This window comes from Rhipicephalus sanguineus, unplaced genomic scaffold (genome assembly GCF_013339695.2).
Source record: "Rhipicephalus sanguineus isolate Rsan-2018 unplaced genomic scaffold, BIME_Rsan_1.4 Seq1149, whole genome shotgun sequence".
Lineage (NCBI taxonomy): Eukaryota > Metazoa > Arthropoda > Arachnida > Ixodida > Ixodidae > Rhipicephalus > Rhipicephalus sanguineus.
In genome coordinates, this window is record NW_023614407.1 from 27,231 (window position 1) to 35,810 (window position 8,580).

General features: G+C 44.0%; 1 protein-coding gene across 1 annotated transcript in view; it reads left to right on the forward strand.

The window, feature by feature from the left end:
• Positions 1–8,214, forward strand: part of LOC119376290 (uncharacterized) — a gene marked incomplete at its 5' end in the record, with an annotated part of 32,416 nt that extends 24,202 nt beyond the window's left edge. The window contains 2 exons of the mRNA XM_037646188.2: positions 4,171–4,235; positions 8,070–8,214. The remainder of the gene's footprint in view (positions 1–4,170; positions 4,236–8,069) is intronic.
• Between the last annotated feature and the right edge of the window lie 366 nt (positions 8,215–8,580).

The window sequence follows — 8,580 nt, forward strand, 5'->3', positions numbered from 1 at the left end:
CTGCACGTGCGCGCTCAAGCGCGCACGTGCAGTCTAGCCCAGCCGTGGTGGGACGAAAGATGCCAGTTTGAATGACACAGAACAGACTCCTGTCTCTGAGAAAAAGATGGGAGAATTTGAAGACCCCTCGCTTTGCTGAAGAGCTGATGGCCCTGGGAGTGGGGAGGAAACTTTAGCTCGCTTCCATAAAGGCAGCAGTTGCTTCAGCAAAATAGTTGAGCTTGTGCTCGTCGGTGCCTATTTGAAAGATGCAGGACGCAGAAGAAATCTTTTCTAGAAAGCCTGTTTCGCTCTTAACAAAAGCGCTGGGCTGTGTGAGGGGTGCTTCCCTAGTCTCGGATTGGGATGGACACAGCGACCACCTGAAAAATTCTACGTTCTGAAAAATGGCCTTCGGTGAGGTGAAAAGCGGGGGGGGGGGAGGGGAGGGGTTGGGTTGGCTTATAGCTTTGGGGGGGGCGATCGCCCAATCGCCCCCCCCTGGATCCGCCACTGGGAGCTGCCAACAATCGCGTCATATTTTGCCGACTAATACATCATTTGTCGAGAGAAGAGGGAGCGATTTTCAGCTGACTTTGAGAATTTATTGTAAATTCCAGGCCGTGCGCATCGCTATAATATTTGGCTCGCGTGTTCTCGGGAGCCTCGACTACCGATTCGCAGCGCTTTTTGAGCATGCTCGAAAAGTGTTGCAGGGCCCCTTTAAGGGTGAATAAATGAGCTGAACAGTGCAGGCCAATGACTCGATAGATCCTAAGCGGATGGCTCTTAATTTCGACAGGCACAGCCATGTTGCCCTTAGTATGACTCCCCTTATGGGCATTAGCATTGAATGCTAAATTCCTGAAAAAGCACACATGCATAAGAGACCCAGCTATGTTTGCATACAGCTCATGCTTAATGTGTAGAATGCAATGCTAATGATAAATCCTTGTTTTCTGCTTTTGCACTGTACTTAAACTATCTACTGTCTTGGCATGCATACCTTGTAGTTTTGACAGTGCTCTATGACAACGTACAGTCGTGGTTTGCTTTTTTTTTTTGTTCTTGTTGCTACTGCTATTCATTATGTGGCATTGATTGATTGTGTTACCTGAAGGAATCTGGTCAATATTCATCAATTAAAAGTTTACTGCAGCCAGTTTCCACAAGGTCAGCAGTAATTGCAATTGACTGCAGCCAACTAGCCAGATTATGTAATCTTACGCATATGGCAGCATAAATATTTTGTTCTGCATATAATCCGCACCCCCAACTACAAACCACGGAAAAATCAAAACTAGAAAAAAAAAAAGAGATCCCTGCGCTGAAGCCTCCTTTCATGCATTATTGTGGTGCGTTGCTTTAAAGCCAACTTGCACACAGAAATTTTGGTAAATTCATTAAAAGTTTTATATCGAGTTATATGATATATTGAACTAATCCCAGTTTTCTTGCAAGTTCGATATATGTGGGTTGGCTGTACAAAGGAAACCCTCATGGGTTTTTCAGAAGGAAAGCTTCAGGCCCAAAGAAAAATTCGTCCTTCACAAGGCATCATACCCAGGACCAATATCTCCAGCACAGTCGCTGTGCCATCTGAGCTAAGCAGTAGGCCAGGAGATAGCAGCTCGAGGCCATATATATTGACAACTCAAAGCACAGGAGCACTAAATTGAGGTCAGCTCCGCAAAAGAATGTTAGGTGAAAAAAAATTGTGATCGACATGAGTGGGCTTGAAGTAACAGCAAGTCCATACCTAGACATAATTATCTGTAACTTCAAGATTTTTTTCGGAGAAACTCGTACGTATTTCCTTTGCACAACAGAAACTGTTGTGTCAAAATGTACACACACTTCATAGAAAATTATAATGCATAGCCTAACATTAAAAAAAAAGTCAAATTTCACCGCGAGGGCAAAGCAATGAATGCAGTAGCAACAAATTGTAGTGTTATACGAAGTGAGGCTAGCAGCTAACTCTTTTGGATCCGATCTCGCGTGACTTTACAAAACGCTTGTGTAAGAGGATACAGCCGATGCTCTTTCTGCATAGTCTCGTCGCTTTGAGAGCGCACCACTTACAAGGGTATACGAGCCGCTCGCTGATGGCTGCCGAGATAGCGCGCGCGCCAGCGATCGCGACTGCGCCCTTAGAATCAAAATTCAAAGTTGCTGCACGAGCACACCCTCCCCTCCCCCCCCTTGCATCTTTTCATGCTTGTTCAAGACGGGCGGGGCGTTCCTTCTCTGCATCGACGGCAGGCCTCCTGAGCGGGGTAATGTTATCGCATGCGCCCTTTGAGCGACGGAGATGGGCCGGCTCTTTCGATCTCTGCTTCAGTCGCATTCGTCGTCCCCGCTCGTGCGCTTTTACCCGTGGTAGAACATACAATTAGCGCAGGGGGGGGGGGGGGGAGTGTTATCAAATTGGACTTTATGGGGCATGATGGCGATGGTGACGGCGAAAACCCGTTGAGAGCGCCCATATAATTGCTATCGCCCCGCCACGGTGGTCTAGTGGTTATGGCGCTCGACTGCTGACCCGAAGGTCGCGGGATCGAATCCCGGCCGCGGCAGCTGCATTTTCGATGGAGGTGAAAATGTTTGAGGCCCGTGTATTTATATTAGGTGCATGTTAAGGAACCCCAGGTGGTCGAATTTTCGGAGCCCTCCACTACGGTGTCCCTCATAATCATCATGGTTTTGGGACGTTAACCCCAGATATTATTATTACAGTAGAACCCGCTGTTACGTTCCTCACTGCTGCGTTTTCCCGGCTGTTACGTCGTTTTCCGCCGGTCCCGGCATAGCTCCCATAGGATACAATGTATTGGGAACCCCGCTGTTACGTCGTAACTGTCGGACCGTTCCCGTATGATACGTCGCGAAGTGTGCCCGGAGCCGACCGAGTGACTACGAAAGAGAGCGGCCATGGTGCATTTTCACGCAGCTTGGCCTCGTTTGACCGTAATATTAGCCGCATGAAAGGTGCAGGCAACAGAATCTTTCAATTGATGCAAACAAAAGCATGGCCTTCGAGATTCAAATTGCAAAGATGGCGTCTATGACGTAACTGCTCGCGAAAGCAAGGCCTTCGAGATCGGCATTTACTATTGACAAAAGCATAGCCTCTGAGATTTGCATTGCACAAACATGGCGTGTATGACGTAATTGCTTGTGAAAGCAAGGCCTTCGAGATTGGCATTCACTTCTGCCATCGCGTTGGCGTAGACTCATCATCATCGTTATTTATCGGAGGACGGGAGGAGTTCGAGCTGGTTGGAGCTCGCATGGTCGTGCGTGCGGTTCGCGGTCGGACTCGCCGCGCCGGTTGTGATTGCGTGTGCTTAGTTCTTTCATGCCTACAGCTGTTGGTGTTAAAAAAATCACATACGTTGATTACATTTCTGTGGATAAGGCCGTCCTAAGCTCCGCGTTTCTATCCATCGACTAGATCGCGGCTGAGCGCGCCAATTTTCGTGCTGCTCGTAAGAATTGAAATAAAATTCTGTACCACTAAATATTTTGCCGTTTTTCCTGTTTTTCGGCTCTTACGTTTCCCGTCTCTTACGTTTATTTCCTACGGTCCCTTCAAAAACGTATCAGCGGGGTTCTACTGTTAATATTATATAATTGCTATCACAATAAAAAGCAAATTTGAACAACTTGGTGGCTCCCTACCTCTAAAAAATTGAAACTTGTTTAAGATGGCATCTGACCTTAGCATAAACTGTGCCACCATTTTTGTTAGGCTGACTAATATATAAGTAAAAAAAAATGTTTATGTGTGATGAGGTGGGCAATGTTGGTGACTTGAACATGCTGAATGTAGAGGTTTTAAAAATTCATTTCTATGGTAGCAACAATATTTGGAGGTATAAGTAAGAGCTTTAAAGCCTCAGTAAAATACTCCTTGCTTTTTACATGAATCGTATTACTAACCATTTACATACATCACTGCAACCCTAAATTACCATCTAGCATTACAGCCATTCTAAGTTATTCACACTAGTGACTCCTATTCTTATATTAGTTGACGAATAGACACATATGTCGATAACATTGACATTGTTATTTTTTGTGTGGTTTGTAACGACAAAAATAAAGAGTGTAATTGGTATTATGCTTTTTTGTCTGAGTTATTATGAATAACAGTTATTTTCAGTTATTGTTTTTTGTGTTTAACAGGCACTGAATGCTGTTATCCCAACACTGAATGAAAAACAAATGGGCTTTTTGAAGAATTTTGTAGGGTATGTGAGCATGCTTTTCTTTTTCATCTTTCCTTGCTTATCTTTGTTTGAGAATGTTTGCAAACATTTGAACCTTGCTATTATGAAACATACTATAATGAAGTAATGGGGCTTTGTCGGAGTTGTTAAAGAGCTGGAAAATGTTTATGCATGAACACTTGAGTCCCAGAGACTAACATTAAAAAGACGCTGACATGATTTTGACAGATATGTGTGCGTGCAGGATCATCAAGAGCCAATTTTAAGTGCTCTTGTAAGCTGTAATTTAAACTGTAATTGCTGTAGCACTTCTTTCAAATTGTTCAGTTGCCTCTACCCATTCTACATAGAATGTGTGAGTGGTGTTATTCAGGATTAGATTCCAACTTAATGTCATTGGAAATGCTTCAAGCATACCACTTTACTAAGCTTCTTTTTGTTATAGCATATGTGTCCATAGTAATGTGACGTGTTCATGTAAAACTAAAACGCAAATGTCAGAAAAAAAGCAGCAGAAAACCAAGTGAAGTGTCACAATCAGTCAACTTCCATCAATTCAACCCCGGTTAACTTGATTTTTCTATGGATACAGTCTCGACCCAAGATCATAAACAGTGCCCATACATTTTTGTAGAACATTATTTTTTCATGATCTTGGAACATTATTTTTTCATGATCTTGATACTTTGATTGGCTTTTGCTGGATAATTGAAAATTTGCTGGTCTTGATACTTTGATTGGCTTTTGCTGGATAATTGAAAATTTGCTGGTCACCTCACATCTGCCTGGGCCTAGTAGTGAACACAGTAGTGGCTCTAGTAGCAGTAGTGTTCATTTTGGTTGCACTTAAGGTACCATGAATGCGTTAAACACACGCTCTACCTTTGAAGTTGCCTATTTTGACCTGCCAAAGAAAGCGTACCTTGAAAACAATAGCTCACAATTAATTATTAGCGTGCTTAAAGGGACACTAAAGGCAAATAACAATTTATGTCAGAGTGAAAACCCAATGTATGACAACTTCTAAAACGGCAATATTATCACCAGCAGTGCCCTACTTACCGAGAAATTAAGCTAAATGTATCACATGACGAGCGCCACGAGTGGGACATTTTCGAAGTGATCCCGATGACGTAGGGAAGTCGGCCTGCAATAAATCACTAGTAATCAAACTAGCAGCAGTAAAAAAAGAACATTCCGAGCATCAAAAGACGAAATAAAATGCTGTTTGTTCGTTTCCGCTTGATTCATGGAAAACAAAACCTCTGTGGCGTTGCCATGGGGAACGGCGCGCGTGGTTCAAAGGTTCCGTTTTCGCCGAACTGCGCCTTGCCCGTCTCAGTGGCAGTTTCGGGATCGCGTACTGCCGTGCGTGTTTTGCGCGCTCGTGAAGGTCGCTCTGACAGAAAGTTCGACAAAATGCCGCATGCGTGTGATATTGCCGGATGCCCGAATGGTGCACAACGCCAGTGCTGCAGCAAGGAAACCGGTGTGTCTTTTCACTGGGTGCCGCGGAATGAACCCTTACGCTCGAAGTGGCTTAGTGACATGCCATTGCGCCAGTGTGCTAAACAGTCAAAACCTCTGCGTGTGTGCTCGCTGCACTTTCGTACTGAGGATTACGAGACCAACCGCAACTTGGTGACGGCTTTGAATGTGCCCATCCGAGCAAGTCTTTGCCGCAGCGCCGTTGTTGCTACTGTGGGCCCCGCTACTTCCGCTCGGCTGCTACTAGTGTCGGCGGCCGCGCAGTAAAAGCGGGCAACGTTGGGCATGGCAGCAGTGACGTATGAGAGTCGTATTTTCAGGCGGGAGATTTGAAGCGCACTAACGCGATGCGGACCACTAAAAACGTGATTTTATTTCAAAATAAGCACTTCCTTGGCACAAAAGCAGCGCTACGAGGTTTCTGGGCCGCTATTTCAACAATCAACGTCGACTTAATATTTGCCTTTAGTGTCCCTTTAAGTAGCTCCAATGTGTGCTTTTTTTTTCCCCCACAGAGAACGTATTTGTTCAAAATTGCATGTGTAGTCCAATCCAACACAAAACCAAAACTGCGTACCCAACAACCTGTTCCCATGCAAAACCAAAACCGTGTACACAATAACCTGTTAAGAGCCAGCCTGGCCAGTGTCATTTCTAAGATAGTGACCATGGATGGCAACACAATGAGCTTACGCATAGCATGACAACGACGACACGCACTTTCAGTCTGATATGGATATTGAGACAATAAGTTATTTTACTTGTAAAGATAGTGGTAACAAGTCGCATCATGTGTTTCCTGAATCCTTGTTAGCTGCATGCGTCACAGGACAAACTAGTGAAATAATTAGTCCAAGGTTTGGCCGCTATCCTCTATGCAATTTGTTAGGAGTCCTCCATTAAATGCAAGAGATAAAACACAATATTGACCATACAGAGGATGACATATTGTAGTTGTCCTTGCATTTCTTCTTCAATGTAAACCTATACAAACAAGTACCTAACTGGGATGTTTCCATGGACAGTGGCAGTGCTTGTCATGATTGCAATGAAGACAGTAAATACTGCAGTGGTGGGAATGTTGCTACAATTGCTGTAATCTGCTGCATTTCACTAAAGCTGCTACATCCGTGCTCTAAAACATTTGCTCCAAGAGAGAGTGTAGTGGCTTTTACTGTCAGGTGCAACTTTGGAGCCCACAACCACGATAATCTGCAGTTAACGTCGGATAGCAGCTGTCACTACCCTATGTGAAAAGGGTCTTTACGTGGCCTGTCTTTCTCAAAGCTAAACGGGCACTATGCTAATCAAAATTCAGTATGCACTCACGTGTAATGTTGGATGAAATTATGTCACTGTTTTTGCACATAGTTTAGTGTGCTTAGGCAATTTTTACTGCAGCTGTTTGTACCTACGCCTTTGCACACACTTGTGAGAGAAGGAATGGTATAAAGGGGCATTTTCCAAAATGGTGGACTCTGTAGTAGACTTGTTAGGCTGCACAAAGTAAGGAGAGGGATGACACAGAATGTGACAAAGGTAAACTAAAGTGCAAGGGCTACCAGAGGGACGTGAAGGGGCTATCTCACATGAATGCTGGCCCAGTGATTTTTCTTTCGATGGCGGAAGTGTGAATGGCACGAGTACTCGTCTTTCAAGGTCGCAGGTGTGTGCAGGGAGTAAACCGTAGCAACTCCACCCTGTAAGGGAGACAAGCTCTGCACATATCTGTCATTTTGAGGCCACGATCACAACGACAGAAAAACTACTCATGAGAAGTTTAACTGCAGCAAGTGTTCCAAAAATGTTCAAAATTACTTTACATCACTCGTTAAGGTAGAACCCCACAACAAGACGAAGCACACACGAAACCCTGAGGTATGGAAGGTACCTTGGTCCCGAAACAACTACAGTCTGCAAACTTTAACTCACAATATTCCAACCATACTCAACCGGTACAAACACGCAGCCACGTTAAATAAAATATGTCTGCGCGACTACTTTTATCTTTATAACTTAAAACAACTCATTACCCTGCATTCATGTATGAAGTGTCAATGTTATATTTTACATATATGTGTGATATATGCTGATTGTTATGTATACAACCTTTCACTGTGAATGCTATGTAAAATCACTTTGTGCACGTGGCATGTGTGCTGTTGCCATGTAAGGGAGGGACCCTGGGCCTTCGTCAAGCTGCTGCGAGCTCTTTGCCCAGGTGTCCCTCCATATTGTTTTTTTGGTGAATAAATTGAAGTTGAAATTGAATTGAATTGAATTTTCATAGACGGAAAGCTGATCTGGCCTTTGTTGTGATGTGCAATTTGTAAGTAATGTTTCATTTAATTTAACAATGTTTACCAGATATCTGTGCAATGCCTCAGCGGATGTAGCCAAAACACTTTCCTGCTCTGGTGTGATGCAAAAGTACTTCCCATTGGATCAGGTTACCCCACCAGGTGAAATACCACCAAAGATTCCTCTAGAGAGGATCTTCTTTTCTGGTGAGTGTACCGGCATTGTGCTTTGATTTCCTTTTTTTTTTTTGTGTGCTCTATTACTTTGTAAGCACACTAGCATTCTCATTATTGGGATGCCAAACAATTCTGAGCTGGTGTATGGAAACATTACATCTTAAAGCACTTCTTTAAGATAGAAGGGTTACTAAAGCAAAAGGAAAAAGAAATTTTTCTTTTCTTGAAGTATCAGGCAGGAACTGTACATTGTGTTTTCGTGTCCCGAAATTTACCCTAAATATCTAATGAGCAGGGGCTACGCCCCTGCCCATTAGATATTTTGGGGGGGGGGTTCAACCCCCCTTCCCCCCCCCGGAAAAAAATTTCTGGCTACGCCCCTGCTAATGGGCACTAATGGT